General features: G+C 36.5%; 7 non-coding genes across 7 annotated transcripts; all 7 read right to left on the bottom strand.

Annotated features, from left to right (window-relative positions):
- Positions 1-840: 840 nt before the first annotated feature.
- Trnas-uga (transfer RNA serine (anticodon UGA)) lies at positions 841-922 on the bottom strand. Its single transcript has one exon. It is a non-coding gene; the product is annotated as a tRNA-Ser (tRNA).
- A 4,850-nt stretch (positions 923-5,772) lies between these two features.
- On the bottom strand, positions 5,773-5,854 carry Trnas-aga (transfer RNA serine (anticodon AGA)). The gene has a single exon. It is a non-coding gene; the product is annotated as a tRNA-Ser (tRNA).
- A 440-nt stretch (positions 5,855-6,294) lies between these two features.
- On the bottom strand, positions 6,295-6,376 carry Trnas-aga (transfer RNA serine (anticodon AGA)). Its single transcript has one exon. It is a non-coding gene; the product is annotated as a tRNA-Ser (tRNA).
- Positions 6,377-7,425: 1,049 nt separating this feature from the next.
- Positions 7,426-7,507, bottom strand: Trnas-uga (transfer RNA serine (anticodon UGA)). Its single transcript has one exon. It is a non-coding gene; the product is annotated as a tRNA-Ser (tRNA).
- A 4,481-nt stretch (positions 7,508-11,988) lies between these two features.
- Positions 11,989-12,070, bottom strand: Trnas-aga (transfer RNA serine (anticodon AGA)). The gene has a single exon. It is a non-coding gene; the product is annotated as a tRNA-Ser (tRNA).
- A 422-nt stretch (positions 12,071-12,492) lies between these two features.
- On the bottom strand, positions 12,493-12,574 carry Trnas-aga (transfer RNA serine (anticodon AGA)). Its single transcript has one exon. It is a non-coding gene; the product is annotated as a tRNA-Ser (tRNA).
- A 985-nt stretch (positions 12,575-13,559) lies between these two features.
- On the bottom strand, positions 13,560-13,641 carry Trnas-aga (transfer RNA serine (anticodon AGA)). The gene has a single exon. It is a non-coding gene; the product is annotated as a tRNA-Ser (tRNA).
- Positions 13,642-15,000: the final 1,359 nt, after the last annotated feature.

Genomic DNA, 15,000 nt, shown 5'->3' with positions numbered 1-15,000 from the left:
AACAGTCACACGATGAAAGGCATTCCTGCCGTGGCCATCTATATTTACATGGAGCACAAAACACAGATTATAAAACTAGAAAAGCACTCGGAGAGCGCAGACCTCCGCCAAGCAGCTCATTTCCACCCGTATACCCGCATGCTGAAAATCGCCCAATTTCCCAAACCAACGCTGGCAAAAACATAACTTCCTTGGCGGGAGTAAAAAAAAAATACCGCAGCCATATTATTTTAAGAAAAAAAGCCCCTTTGAAAACATGAATCATCTGAAGCAGTTCACAACCACCAGCATCATCAGCACCACCACTATCACCACCATAACTATTCTACCACCACCACAACCACCATCATCATCATCAGCAGCATTGTCATTGCTTCCACTTCAACCACATACACCGCCATCAATGTTATCATGACGGTTACCCTGACAGTCACTTTCACCACCACAACCAGTGTAACCACTGCACTACCACCATCACACAACTAACACTATCATCAACACCACTGTTACCACCATCATCACCTCAGCATCACACATCACACCGCTCCTGTCACCTTTATAACCACCGATACTATTTTATCCTCCTCCCATACTTATCTCGACCATCATCATCATCAATACTGTGTCTAAGAGTAGAAAAGAATATACATATGGTCGATTAACACTACTATAATTCTATAAAACGGCATCCACTGATTTGAACTATAAAATGGCGGAAATAAACACAGTAACTCATAATTTTATGTAGAAAAATCAAAAATGTCTTCTTATATGTTAATGAAAATAAGGAAAAAAGGATGTTTCTAGACGCCATTAAAAAAAAAGCAAAAAGAAAAGCAACGTCGCCGATAGGATTCGAACCTATGCGGGGATACCCCAATGGATTTCAAGTCCATCGCCTTAACCTCTCGGCCACGACGACTGCACGAACGTTATCTTTTCATAACAGATCTAATTGGTAAAAAAACAAATCAACCATCATACAGGTTGGCCCAAATGTAGGTTTACAGTTATCATGTAGGCACTTTAAATTTCTTTTAAAACATTTCATTACATTTAAATTTCTATCTTGCAATTAACTAAATTAGCATAGAATAATGGTTTCATATTTTTCCATAATTAAGATCGAAACTGTTAATATATGAATGCGAAAGAGTCAGTTGAATAACTGTAAACCTACTTTTAGGCCACCTTGTGTTATTACCTTGTATGACGTATTAATCTACAGGTGAGTTTAGATGTTGTGTTGTGTGACGTATGTATTGTGTAGTTTTGTCTTATGTAACGTAATGTTTTACTGTCGTGCAAAGACTGATAGAGAAAATTTTTCTTCCAAACAAGGCTGGAGATCTCTGTACTTTAAGGAAGCAGATGGAAAGACAAAGGAAGGAAAGAAGAAAAAAAAGTGTCGATGAGCAGAAAATTTAAAGGCTAAATGTCACAGACCAGAGGAAAGCGATGGGACTGAGTCTCAGGGAGCTGTAGTTGGGGGAAAGAAACTGTTGGAATGAGAGGACTTATGACGGCAAAAGGAAAGTTTTAAACATCTCAAAGAAATGTCCACACACACGATAAAATTGTTGTTTATTGAGGAAACTATCATGGCACTCCTTCGGATGCGACGAAGATGGTTCTAGTTGATCCGATCAACGGAACAGTCTGCTCGTGAAATCAACGTGCAAGTGGCTGAGCACTCCATAGAGACGTGTACCCTTAACATAGTTCTCGGGGTAGATTCACCGTGACAAGGATGGCCCTTGAAATACAAGTGCAACAGAAACAGGAAGAAAGAGTGAGAGGAAGAGTACAGGTGGGTTCACCCCCACCACCTCCGGAGAACTTTAGGTGTTTTCGCTCAATAAACACTCACAACGTTCGGTCTGGGAATCGAAACAACTCTCCTACCATCGCTGCCCTAACCACTAGGCCGTTGCACCTCCACAGTGGTAATTATAAACTTATTTCATATATGTCAAATGATATATAAAAAAAAAGGAAAATGAAACCAACGTCGTCGATAGGATCGAAACCTACGCAGAAATACTCCAACGGATGTAAAAAGCAATCACCTTAACCACTCGGCCACGACGACTTGCGTTGCTCGCAGGTCTTCATATCTGTTCTAAAAGATAAAAGGTCAACCTTGTCTGTATGGCTAATTGAAATGATTCAGTAATGATATATATATAAATATATATATATATATAAATATATATATATATATATATATATACATATATATATATATATATATATATATATATATATATATATATATATATATATATATATATATATATATATATATATATATATATATATATATTTATATATATATATATTATATATGTATATATATATATATATATATATATATATATATATATATATATATATATATATATATATATATATATAATATTAGTTATAGAATAAAAAGACTGGGTTAACGACTCAACATATCACACCCACTCAATGAACATATATAAGATATACAACATAATCCGTCAAACATAAGGAATAAGACTTTACCTATTAATGAATTCCGTGGTTTTATGGATACGTGCTTCCATACATGCCTTCTTCGAGGGTATGGGAACATGTTGAGTCGTTAACCCAGTCTTTTTATTCTGTAACTAATATGTTTACTCTTGTCTCAAGTATTCTGAGCACTTCTCCTTGCAGCCCTGTATAAAATCTATTGGTTTCCTAATAAGAAACCTTTAATATCATATATATATATATATATATATATATATATATATATATATATATATATATATATAATAATAATAATAATAATAATAATATTAATAATAATAATAATAAGATAAAACACACAATGAAAAGGCCCCTTGGATTGATAGAATATCTACAGACCTAGACTCCTTAGAGGAGCAAAAGTGGGAGGGGGTCAAGGTAGAAGATATAAGATCTGCTCTCAGGAGGTCAAGCAAATGGAAGTCTCCAGGAAAGGATAAAATTCCTAACTTCTGGTTGAATGCCTTACCAGAAAGCCATGAACTGCTAACAAAACTTTACAACGATGTTTTGCAAAATCCTAGTTTGATGCCCTCTTGGCTAGTTAATGGTTTAACATTCCTGCTTCCAAAAAATGAGGAAACAAACGAACCAAAAAATTATCGCCCCATAACCTGCCTAACAACAATGTATAAGACGCTAACATCTGTCCTAACCGAGTACACCTATAGTTTTTTAATAGAAAGTAGCATATTCCCTAATGAGCAAAAGGGATGTAAACGTGGATCTTATGGTTGTAAAGATCAGCTACTCATCAATAAGATGATCTTTGAAGATTGTCACAAGCGACACAAAAACTTGTCAATAGCCTGGATAGACTATAAAAAGGCCTTTGATAGCCTACCACATAGCTGGATTAGGAAATGTCTGGAAATGTATAAAATAGCTCCTACTCTGCGAAACTTTTTATCTGTAAGTATGAGATCATGGAGAACCACACTGATGTTGAACAATGACAATGAATCTCTAAATGCTGGAGATGTAAGAATTTCATGTGGCATTTTCCAGGGTGACTCACTATCACCACTCCTCTTCTGTCTAGCCCTAATACCGCTCTCAAAATTGCTCAATGATGCACAGTATGGTTATAAAATATTTGATAAAAATATAAATCATCTCATTTACATGGATGATTTAAAGCTCTTTGCAAAAAATGACCAACAACTCAAAGGCCTACTAGCGATTGTTAAACAATTCAGTGATGACATCAGGATGCAATTTGGCCTTGATAAATGTGCAAAAGCTACCTTTATCAAAGGAAAAATGACAAATACATCTAATGTGAACCTTGACCAGCAAAATGTCATAAAAGAGTTAGAACCAGCGGAGAGCTACAAATACCTAGGGGTAATTGAAGGGGACAATATCAAGCACTCAGTGATGAGGGAAAGGATCAGAAGAGAATGTTATCGCAGGGTGAGAGCAATACTGAAGACAGAGCTGAACGCGAGAAACAGGATCGAAGCGATCAATGCTCTAGCCATACCAGTCGTGACTTACAGTTTTAACATCGTTAACTGGTCAATTACTGAAATATGTAATGTTGACAGAAAAATACGAAAACTGTTGACAATGAATAGAATGCACCACCCTAAGGCAGATATAGAACGTCTTTATTGCCAAGAAAAGAAGGAGGCCGAGGACTTTTACAGCTGGCATTATCAATGAAGGTAGCCACAATTGGCCTAGACACCTATCTGAAAAACTCTGAGGACTGGATGCTAAAACTTGTCTTAAAATATGAAAGCAAGAAAGCATCTTACTCAGTAACAAAACAGGCAAAGGAATATCTAAGTGAATTCCAATTGCAACAAATTCAAGAATTAGACGAACTAGAAACACCTGCAGAAAAAGCTAAGCGCTTGAAAACCCGTGCTAAAATTGCTGCCTTAGCTATTATGACTGAAAAATGGTATGGAAAACCTCTCAATGGCAAATACCCAAAGAGAGCGAATAATGCAGATATTGACAAAGCCCTTACCCACCAATGGTTTATGGCCTCTGGCTTGAAATCAGAAACAGAGGGGTTTATCATAGCAGCCCAAGATCAATGCCTACCTACAAAGAACTACCAGGCCAACATATTAAAGAACGGCAGCTCCCCATTATGTCGTATATGCCAACAACAAAATGAGACCATCGATCATGTTGTCTCCATGTGCAGTCTGCTTGCGCCTACAGAGTATCTCAACAGGCATGATAGAGCTGCACAATATATTCACTGGGTAATATGCAAAAACCTGGATTTGCCCCATGATAAAAACTGGTGGGAACACAAACCACCCCCAGTACTTGAAAATGATCACATTGCACTCCTCTGGAACTTCACCATTCAAACTGACAGAAAGATAGACGCAAATAGGCCAGACATCATACTGAAAGACTTCAGACAAAAATCATGCCTCCTCATTGATATGACTGTCCCAATCGATATAAACGTATCTGTCAAGACCTACCAAAAACTGAGCAAATATAAAGATCTTGAAATAGAAATTAGCAAAATGTGGAATCTGAAGACAAAAACAATACCTATTGTCATAGGTGCCCTGGGAATGACAGCGAAACGGGCTGATTACTACCTAGATCAGATTCCAGGAAACCCCAAAATGGCTGAAGTTCAAAAGATAGTGCTCATGGGAACTGCCCATATCCTACGTAAAATACTGTCTATGTGATCTCAAATTTTAAAGCAAACATAATTTTCTTATGGTTTCATAAACCTTCACTTGAACAAAACTGTACAAATCCAAATATATGGTACTCTAGGCATAACACCTACATGAACTTCTAACTTGTTGTCTCTTGAGGTCTCTGGGTGAGACTTGGATCCAACTTGTACAAATGCAAAACAAAAGTCAAACATAAAATAATAATAATAATAATAATAATAATAATAATAATAATAATAATAATAATAATAATATTAGGGATAAAATCCAAAATTACAGGTAAAAACTCAATTAAAATCAATTTATAAAAAATTAAAATTAAATTAAGTTTTACAGTATAAAATATATATAAATATATAGCTTCTATATGTGACAGTGGATGTTCATCGATTAGTTCATGAACCTTGGTTCTTTTCCCTAAAACTATATATATATATATATTTTCTTTGAGGCAATTCTTTCAATAACAGGACGGCTTACATAAACTACATAATGTATATGGTTTATCTAGCAAAATATAAAATTAGTTTATATACGTTAAAATAAAAACTACTGTAACTATCGTCGCCGATAGGATTCGAACCTATGCGGGGAGACCCCAATGGATTTCTAGTCCATCGCCTTAACCACTCGGCCACGACGACTGCACTAACGTCAGTGCTTCATATCTCTACAAATGGATAAAATAATGAAAAAGAAATATCATATTATCTAGTGTAATGTATGTAAATTCTTTTATACATAACGATCGGGGCGATGGACCAAAGACACAAACCTACCAGAAGGAAAAGGGCCCATCATTTGAAAAAAGATAATCTGAATCTGATTAAGTAAGTTAATACAATCAGAAGAGGCAGTAGGACAAAGATGTTTTGTTGTAGTGTAGTACAGAATAGTCTGCTTAAGCATTTAATTGAATACAATTCACTGACCTGCAGTAGTTTAAATGTAAATGAAAATCTATGTAATTAAAACTTTATTGTTTATTTAGGAAAATAGAAAATCACTTTATAGATGCTATAGAAGAAAAAAAAAAGCTAAAGAAAAAAAAAAGCTAAAGAAAAAAAAAAATCAAGAAAATGAACGTCGCCGATAGGATTCGAACCTATGCGGGGAGACCCCAATGGATTTCTAGTCCATCGCCTTAACCACTCGGCCACGACGACTGATGAACTTCCTACTTTTCATATATCTACTAATAGATAAAAAGAGCATTATCTATCGTGTTAATTGATGTGTTATTAAGAAAACATATCATTGTTAGGTATGGTGGTGGTGGTGGTGGTGACATTGGTTTAGTGAACGCTAATTGCGGTGGTGATGATCAAAGACTATGAGGCTGTTGTTTAACCCCCGAGTTAACCAAGATAGAACAGTCACACGATGAAAGGCATTCCTGCCGTGGCCATCTATATTTACATGGAGCACAAAACACAGATTATAAAACTAGAAAAGCACTCGGAGAGCGCAGACCTCCGCCAAGCAGCTCATTTCCACCCGTATACCCGCATGCTGAAAATCGCCCAATTTCCCAAACCAACGCTGGCAAAAACATAACTTCCTTGGCGGGAGTAAAAAAAAAAATAACGCAGCCATATTATTTTAAGAAAAAAAGCCCCTTTGAAAACATGAATCATCTGAAGCAGTTCACAACCACCACCACCACCACCAGCACCACCACTATCACCACCATAACTATTCTACCACCATCACAACCACCAACATCATCATCAGCAGCATTGTCATTGCTTCCACTTCAACCACATACACCGCCATCAATGTTATCATGACGGTTACCTTGACAGTCACTTTCACCACCACAACCAGTGTAACCACTGCACTACCACCATCACACAACTAACACTATCATCAACACCACTGTTACCACCAACATCACCTCAGCATCACACATCACACCGCTCCTGTCACCTTTATAACCACCGATACTATTTTATCCTCCTCCCATACTTATCTCGACCATCATCATCATCAATACTGTGTCTAAGAGTAGAAAAGAATATACATATGGTCGATTAACACTACTATAATTCTATAAAACTGCATCCACTGATTTGAACTATAAAATGGCGGAAATAAACACAGTAACTCATAATTTTATGTAGAAAAATCAAAAATGTCTTCTTATATGTTAATGAAAATAAGGAAAAAAAGATGTTTCTAGACGCCATTAAAAAAAAAGCAAAAACAAAAGCAACGTCGCCGATAGGATTCGAACCTATGCGGGGATACCCCAATGGATTTCAAGTCCATCGCCTTAACCTCTCGGCCACGACGACTGCACGAACGTTATCTTTTCATAACAGATCTAATTGGTAAAAAAAACAAATCAACCATCATACAGGTTGGCCCAAATGTAGGTTTACAGTTATCATGTAGGCACTTTAAATTTCTTTTAAAACATTTCATTACATTTAAATTTCTATCTTGCAATTAACTAAATTAGCATAGAATAATGGTTTCATATTTTTCCATAATTAAGATCGAAACTGTTAATATATGAATGCGAAAGAGTCAGTTGAATAACTGTAAACCTACTTTTAGGCCACCTTGTGTTATTACCTTGTATGACGTATTAATCTACAGGTGAGTTTAGATGTTGTGTTGTGTGACGTATGTATTGTGTAGTTTTGTCTTATGTAACGTAATGTTTTACTGTCGTGCAAAGACTGATAGAGAAAATTTTTCTTCCAAACAAGGCTGGAGATCTCTGTACTTTAAGGAAGCAGATGGAAAGACAAAGGAAGGAAAGAAGAAAAAAAAGTGTCGATGAGCAGAAAATTTAAAGGCTAAATGTCACAGACCAGAGGAAAGCGATGGGACTGAGTCTCAGGGAGCTGTAGTTGGGGGAAAGAAACTGTTGGAATGAGAGGACTTATGACGGCAAAAGGAAAGTTTTAAACATCTCAAAGAAATGTCCACACACACGATAAAATTGTTGTTTATTGAGGAAACTATCATGGCACTCCGTCGGATGCGACGAAGATGGTTCTAGTTGATCCGATCAACGGAACAGTCTGCTCGTGAAATCAACGTGCAAGTGGCTGAGCACTCCATAGAGACGTGTACCCTTAACATAGTTCTCGGGGTAGATTCACCGTGACAAGGATGGCCCTTGAAATACAAGTGCAACAGAAACAGGAAGAAAGAGTGAGAGGAAGAGTACAGGTGGGTTCACCCCCACCACCTCCGGAGAACTTTAGGTGTTTTCGCTCAATAAACACTCACAATGTTCGGTCTGGGAATCGAAACAACTCTCCTACCATCGCTGCCCTAACCACTAGGCCGTTGCACCTCCACAGTGGTAATTATAAACTTATTTCATATATGTCAAATGATATATAAAAAAAAAGGAAAATGAAACCAACGTCGTCGATAGGATCGAAACCTACGCAGAAATACTCCAACGGATGTAAAAAGCAATCACCTTAACCACTCGGCCAAGACGACTTGCGTTGCTCGCAGGTCTTCATATCTGTTCTAAAAGATAAAAGGTCAACCTTGTCTGTATGGCTAATTGAAATGATTCAGTAATGATATATATATAAATATATATATATATATAAATATATATATATATATATATATATATACATATATATATATATATATATATATATATATATATATATATATATATATATATATATATATATATATATATATATATATTATATATGTGTATATATATATATATATATATATATATTATATATATATATATATATATATATATATATATATATATATATATATATATATATAATAATAATAATAATAATAATATTAATAATATTAATAATAATAATAATAAGATAAAACACACAATGAAAAGGCCCCTTGGATTGATAGAATATCTACAGACCTAGACTCCTTAGAGGAGCAAAAGTGGGAGGGGGTCAAGGTAGAAGATATAAGATCTGCTCTCAGGAGGTCAAGCAAATGGAAGTCTCCAGGAAAGGATAAAATTCCTAACTTCTGGTTGAATGCCTTACCAGAAAGCCATGAACTGCTAACAAAACTTTACAACGATGTTTTGCAAAATCCTAGTTTGATGCCCTCTTGGCTAGTTAATGGTTTAACATTCCTGCTTCCAAAAAATGAGGAAACAAACGAACCAAAAAATTATCGCCCCATAACCTGCTTAACAACAATGTATAAGACGCTAACATCTGTCCTAACCGAGTACACCTATAGTTTTTTAATAGAAAGTAGCATATTCCCTAATGAGCAAAAGGGATGTAAACGTGGATCTTATGGTTGTAAAGATCAGCTACTCATCAATAAGATGATCTTTGAAGATTGTCACAAGCGACACAAAAACTTGTCAATAGCCTGGATAGACTATAAAAAGGCCTTTGATAGCCTACCACATAGCTGGATTAGGAAATGTCTGGAAATGTATAAAATAGCTCCTACTCTGCGAAACTTTTTATCTGTAAGTATGAGATCATGGAGAACCACACTGATGTTGAACAATGACAATGAATCTCTAAATGCTGGAGATGTAAGAATTTCATGTGGCATTTTCCAGGGTGACTCACTATCACCACTCCTCTTCTGTCTAGCCCTAATACCGCTCTCAAAATTGCTCAATGATGCACAGTATGGTTATAAAATATTTGATAAAAATATAAATCATCTCATTTACATGGATGATTTAAAGCTCTTTGCAAAAAATGACCAACAACTCAAAGGCCTACTAGCGATTGTTAAACAATTCAGTGATGACATCAGGATGCAATTTGGCCTTGATAAATGTGCAAAAGCTACCTTTATCAAAGGAAAAATGACAAATACATCTAATGTGAACCTTGACCAGCAAAATGTCATAAAAGAGTTAGAACCAGCGGAGAGCTACAAATACCTAGGGGTAATTGAAGGGGACAATATCAAGCACTCAGTGATGAGGGAAAGGATCAGAAGAGAATGTTATCGCAGGGTGAGAGCAATACTGAAGACAGAGCTGAACGCGAGAAACAGGATCGAAGCGATCAATGCTCTAGCCATACCAGTCGTGACTTACAGTTTTAACATCGTTAACTGGTCAATTACTGAAATATGTAATGTTGACAGAAAAATACGAAAACTGTTGACAATGAATAGAATGCACCACCCTAAGGCAGATATAGAACGTCTTTATTGCCAAGAAAAGAAGGAGGCCGAGGACTTTTACAGCTGGCATTATCAATGAAGGTAGCCACAATTGGCCTAGACACCTATCTGAAAATCTCTGAGGACTGGATGCTAAAACTTGTCTTAAAATATGAAAGCAAGAAAGCATCTTACTCAGTAACAAAACAGGCAAAGGAATATCTAAGTGAATTCCAATTGCAACAAATTCAAGAATTAGACGAACTAGAAACACCTGCAGAAAAAGCTAAGCGCTTGAAAACCCGTGCTAAAATTGCTGCCTTAGCTATTATGACTGAAAAATGGTATGGAAAACCTCTCAATGGCAAATACCCAAAGAGAGCGAATAATGCAGATATTGACAAAGCCCTTACCCACCAATGGTTAATGGCCTCTGGCTTGAAATCAGAAACAGAGGGGTTTATCATAGCAGCCCAAGATCAATGCCTACCTACAAAGAACTACCAGGCCAACATATTAAAGAACGGCAGCTCCCCATTATGTCGTATATGCCAACAACAAAATGAGACCATCGATCATGTTGTCTCCATGTGCAGTCTGCTTGCGCCTACAGAGTATCTCAACAGGCATGATAGAGCTGCACAATATATTCACTGGGTAATATGCAAAAACCTGGATTTGCCCCATGATAAAAACTGGTGGGAACACAAACCACCCCCAGTACTTGAAAATGATCACATTGCACTCCTCTGGAACTTCACCATTCAAACTGACAGAAAGATAGACGCAAATAGGCCAGACATCATACTGAAAGACTTCAGACAAAAATCATGCCTCCTCATTGATATGACTGTCCCAATCGATATAAACGTATCTGTCAAGACCTACCAAAAACTGAGCAAATATAAAGATCTTGAAATAGAAATTAGCAAAATGTGGAATCTGAAGACAAAAACAATACCTATTGTCATAGGTGCCCTGGGAATGACAGCGAAACGGGCTGATTACTACCTAGATCAGATTCCAGGAAACCCCAAAATGGCTGAAGTTCAAAAGATAGTGCTCATGGGAACTGCCCATATCCTACGTAAAATACTGTCTATGTGATCTCAAATTTTAAAGCAAACATAATTTTCTTATGGTTTCATAAACCTTCACTTGAACAAAACTGTACAAATCCAAATATATGGTACTCTAGGCATAACACCTACATGAACTTCTAACTTGTTGTCTCTTGAGGTCTCTGGGTGAGACTTGGATCCAACTTGTACAAATGCAAAACAAAAGTCAAACATAAAATAATAATAATAATAATAATAATAATAATAATAATAATAATAATAATAATAATAATAATATTAGGGATAAAATCCAAAATTACAGGTAAAAACTCAATTAAAATCAATTTATAAAAAATTAAAATTAAATTAAGTTTTACAGTATAAAATATATATAAATATATAGCTTCTATATGTGACAGTGGATGTTCATCGATTAGTTCATGAACCTTGGTTCTTTTCCCTAAAACTATATATATATATATTTTTTCTTTGAGGCAATTCTTTCAATAACAGGACGGCTTACATAAACTACATAATGTATATGGTTTATCTAGCAAAATATAAAATTAGTTTATATACGTTAAAATAAAAACTACTGTAACTATCGTCGCCGATAGGATTCGAACCTATGCGGGGAGACCCCAATGGATTTCTAGTCCATCGCCTTAACCACTCGGCCACGACGACTGCACTAACGTCAGTGCTTCATATCTCTACAAATGGATAAAATAATGAAAAAGAAATATCATATTATCTAGTGTAATGTATGTAAATTCTTTTATACATAACGATCGGGGCGATGGACCAAAGACACAAACCTACCAGAAGGAAAAGGGCCCATCATTTGAAAAAAGATAATCTGAATCTGATTAAGTAAGTTAATACAATCAGAAGAGGCAGTAGGACAAAGATGTTTTGTTGTAGTGTAGTACAGAATAGTCTGCTTAAGCATTTAATTGAATACAATTCACTGACCTGCAGTAGTTTAAATGTAAATGAAAATCTATGTAATTAAAACTTTATTGTTTATTTAGGAAAATATAAAATCACTTTATAGATGCTATAGAAGAAAAAAAAAAGCTAAAGAAAAAAAAAATCAAGAAAATCAACGTCGCCGATAGGATTCGAACCTATGCGGGGAGACCCCAATGGATTTCTAGTCCATCGCCTTAACCACTCGGCCACGACGACTGATGAACATCCTACTTTTCATATATCTACTAATAGATAAAAAGAGCATTATCTATCGTGTTAATTGATGTGTTATTAAGAAAACATATCATTGTTAGGTATGGTGGTGGTGGTGGTGGTGACATTGGTTTAGTGAACGCTAATTGCGGTGGTGATGATCAAAGACTATGAGGCTGTTGTTTAACCCCCGAGTTAACCAAGATAGAACAGTCACACGATGAAAGGCATTCCTGCCGTGGCCATCTATATTTACATGGAGCACAAAACACAGATTATAAAACTAGAAAAGCACTCGGAGAGCGCAGACCTCCGCCAAGCAGCTCATTTCCACCCGTATACCCGCATGCTGAAAATCGCCCAATTTCCCAAACCAACGCTGGCAAAAACATAACTTCCTTGGCGGGAGTAAAAAAAAAAATAACGCAGCCATATTATTTTAAGAAAAAAAGCCCCTTTGAAAACATGAATCATCTGAAGCAGTTCACAACCACCAACATCATCAGCAGCATTGTTATTGCTTCCACTTCAACCACAGACACCGCCATCAATGTTATCATGACGGTTACCCTGACAGTCACTTTCACCACCACAACCAGTGTAACCACTGCACTACCACCATCACACAACTAACACTATCATCAACACCACTGTTACCACCAACATCACCTCAGCATCACACATCACACCGCTCCTGTCACCTTTATAACCACCGATACTATTTTATCCTCCTCCCATACTTATCTCGACCATCATCATCATCAATACTGTGTCTAAGAGTAGAAAAGAATATACATGTGGTCGATTAACACTACTATAATTCTATAAAACTGCATCCACTGATTTGAACTATAAAATGGCGGAAATAAACACAGTAACTCATAATTTTATGTAGAAAAATCAAAAATGTCTTCTTATATGTTAATGAAAATAAGGAAAAAAAAAGATGTTTCTCCACGCCATTAAAAAAAAAGCAAAAAAAAAGCAACGTCGCCGATAGGATTCGAACCTATGCGGGGAGACCCCAATGGATTTCTAGTCCATCGCCTTAACCACTCGGCCACGACGACCTCGTAAGTAAACTACTGCTTATTATCTTTACTGATCGGTAAACAAACACTATCGTTGATTGATATGGTGTAATACTTATAAAAGAAAAAAGAAACTCGTATGGCGGTGGCGATGGTGGAGGTGGCGGGTTTTTTTTTAATATCTTGCACTGCAGTGTTTACTGTATTTTTTCTGTTTTAAATGGTGGCGATGGTGATTGTCGTGTGTCTTGTGTAATGTGGAGGCGCAATGGCCCAGTGGTTAGGGCAGCGGACTCGCCGTCATAGGATCGCGGTTTCGATTCCCAGACCGGGCGTTGTGAGTGTTTATTGAGCGAAAACACCTAAAGCTCCACGAGGCTCCGGTAGGGGATGGTGGCGAACCCTACTGTACTCTTTCCCCACAACTTTCTCTCATTCTTACCTCCTGTTTCTGTTGTGCCTGTAGTTCAAAGGGTCAGCCTTGTCACTCTGTGTCACGCTGAATATCCCCGAGAACTACGTTAAGGGTACACGTGTCTGTGGAGTGCTCAGCCACTTGCACGTTAATTTCACGAGCAGGCTGTTCCGTTGATCGGATCAACTGGAACCCTCGACGTCGTAAGCGACGGAGCGCCAACAACAACAACTTGTGTAATGCATTAAAGAACAGTGAGGCGCAACGTGGTGAGGTGTAGTTCGAGTCCCCTTGCAACATATATAAATCGATATGTTAATTTGTGAAGGTACATAACTGAGTGGCTATAGCATCAGGCTCACAACCACGAGTTCGATTTCCGGATCAGGCTGTGTGTTGTGTTCTTGAGCAAGACACTTTATTTCATGTTGCTCCAGTTCCCTCAGCAGTAGAAATGAGTTGCGATGTCACTGCTGGTCTTCCATAAACAACCTTGCCTCGACTTCTGCCTCGGCGGGTAACTTTGTAGGTGCGGTCCCATGGTCATTCATGACCGAAGAGTGTCTTTCTCTCTCTCTCTCTCTCTCTCTCTCTCTCTCTCTCTCTCTCTATATATATATATATATATATATATATATATATATATATATATACAGTATCTATCTATCTATCTATCTATCTATCTATCTATCTATCTATTCACCTGCACATTTTAAACGCCTTATTCACGACACATTTTATTTTCTGAAGATGGATCCTTGGGAACAATAAAACCAGAATTAATTATTATTATTATTATTATTATTATTATTATTATTATTATTATTATTATTATTATTATTATTATTATTTAACCTCATTTCGTGTTTTACATTTAAACGAAACGTAAAAACTAATAAAAAAAAGAAATAAAATCAAACATGAAAAAAAAAAAATCCTACTAAACTAAGATCAACACGGTTATAAAAACAACAATAATTACA

This window comes from Octopus bimaculoides, chromosome 10, assembly GCF_046866305.1.
Source record: "Octopus bimaculoides isolate indiv1 chromosome 10, ASM4686630v1, whole genome shotgun sequence".
Classification (NCBI taxonomy): domain Eukaryota; kingdom Metazoa; phylum Mollusca; class Cephalopoda; order Octopoda; family Octopodidae; genus Octopus; species Octopus bimaculoides.
Note: the sequence above shows the minus strand (reverse complement) of the source record. Positions and strands in the feature narration are given on the sequence as shown.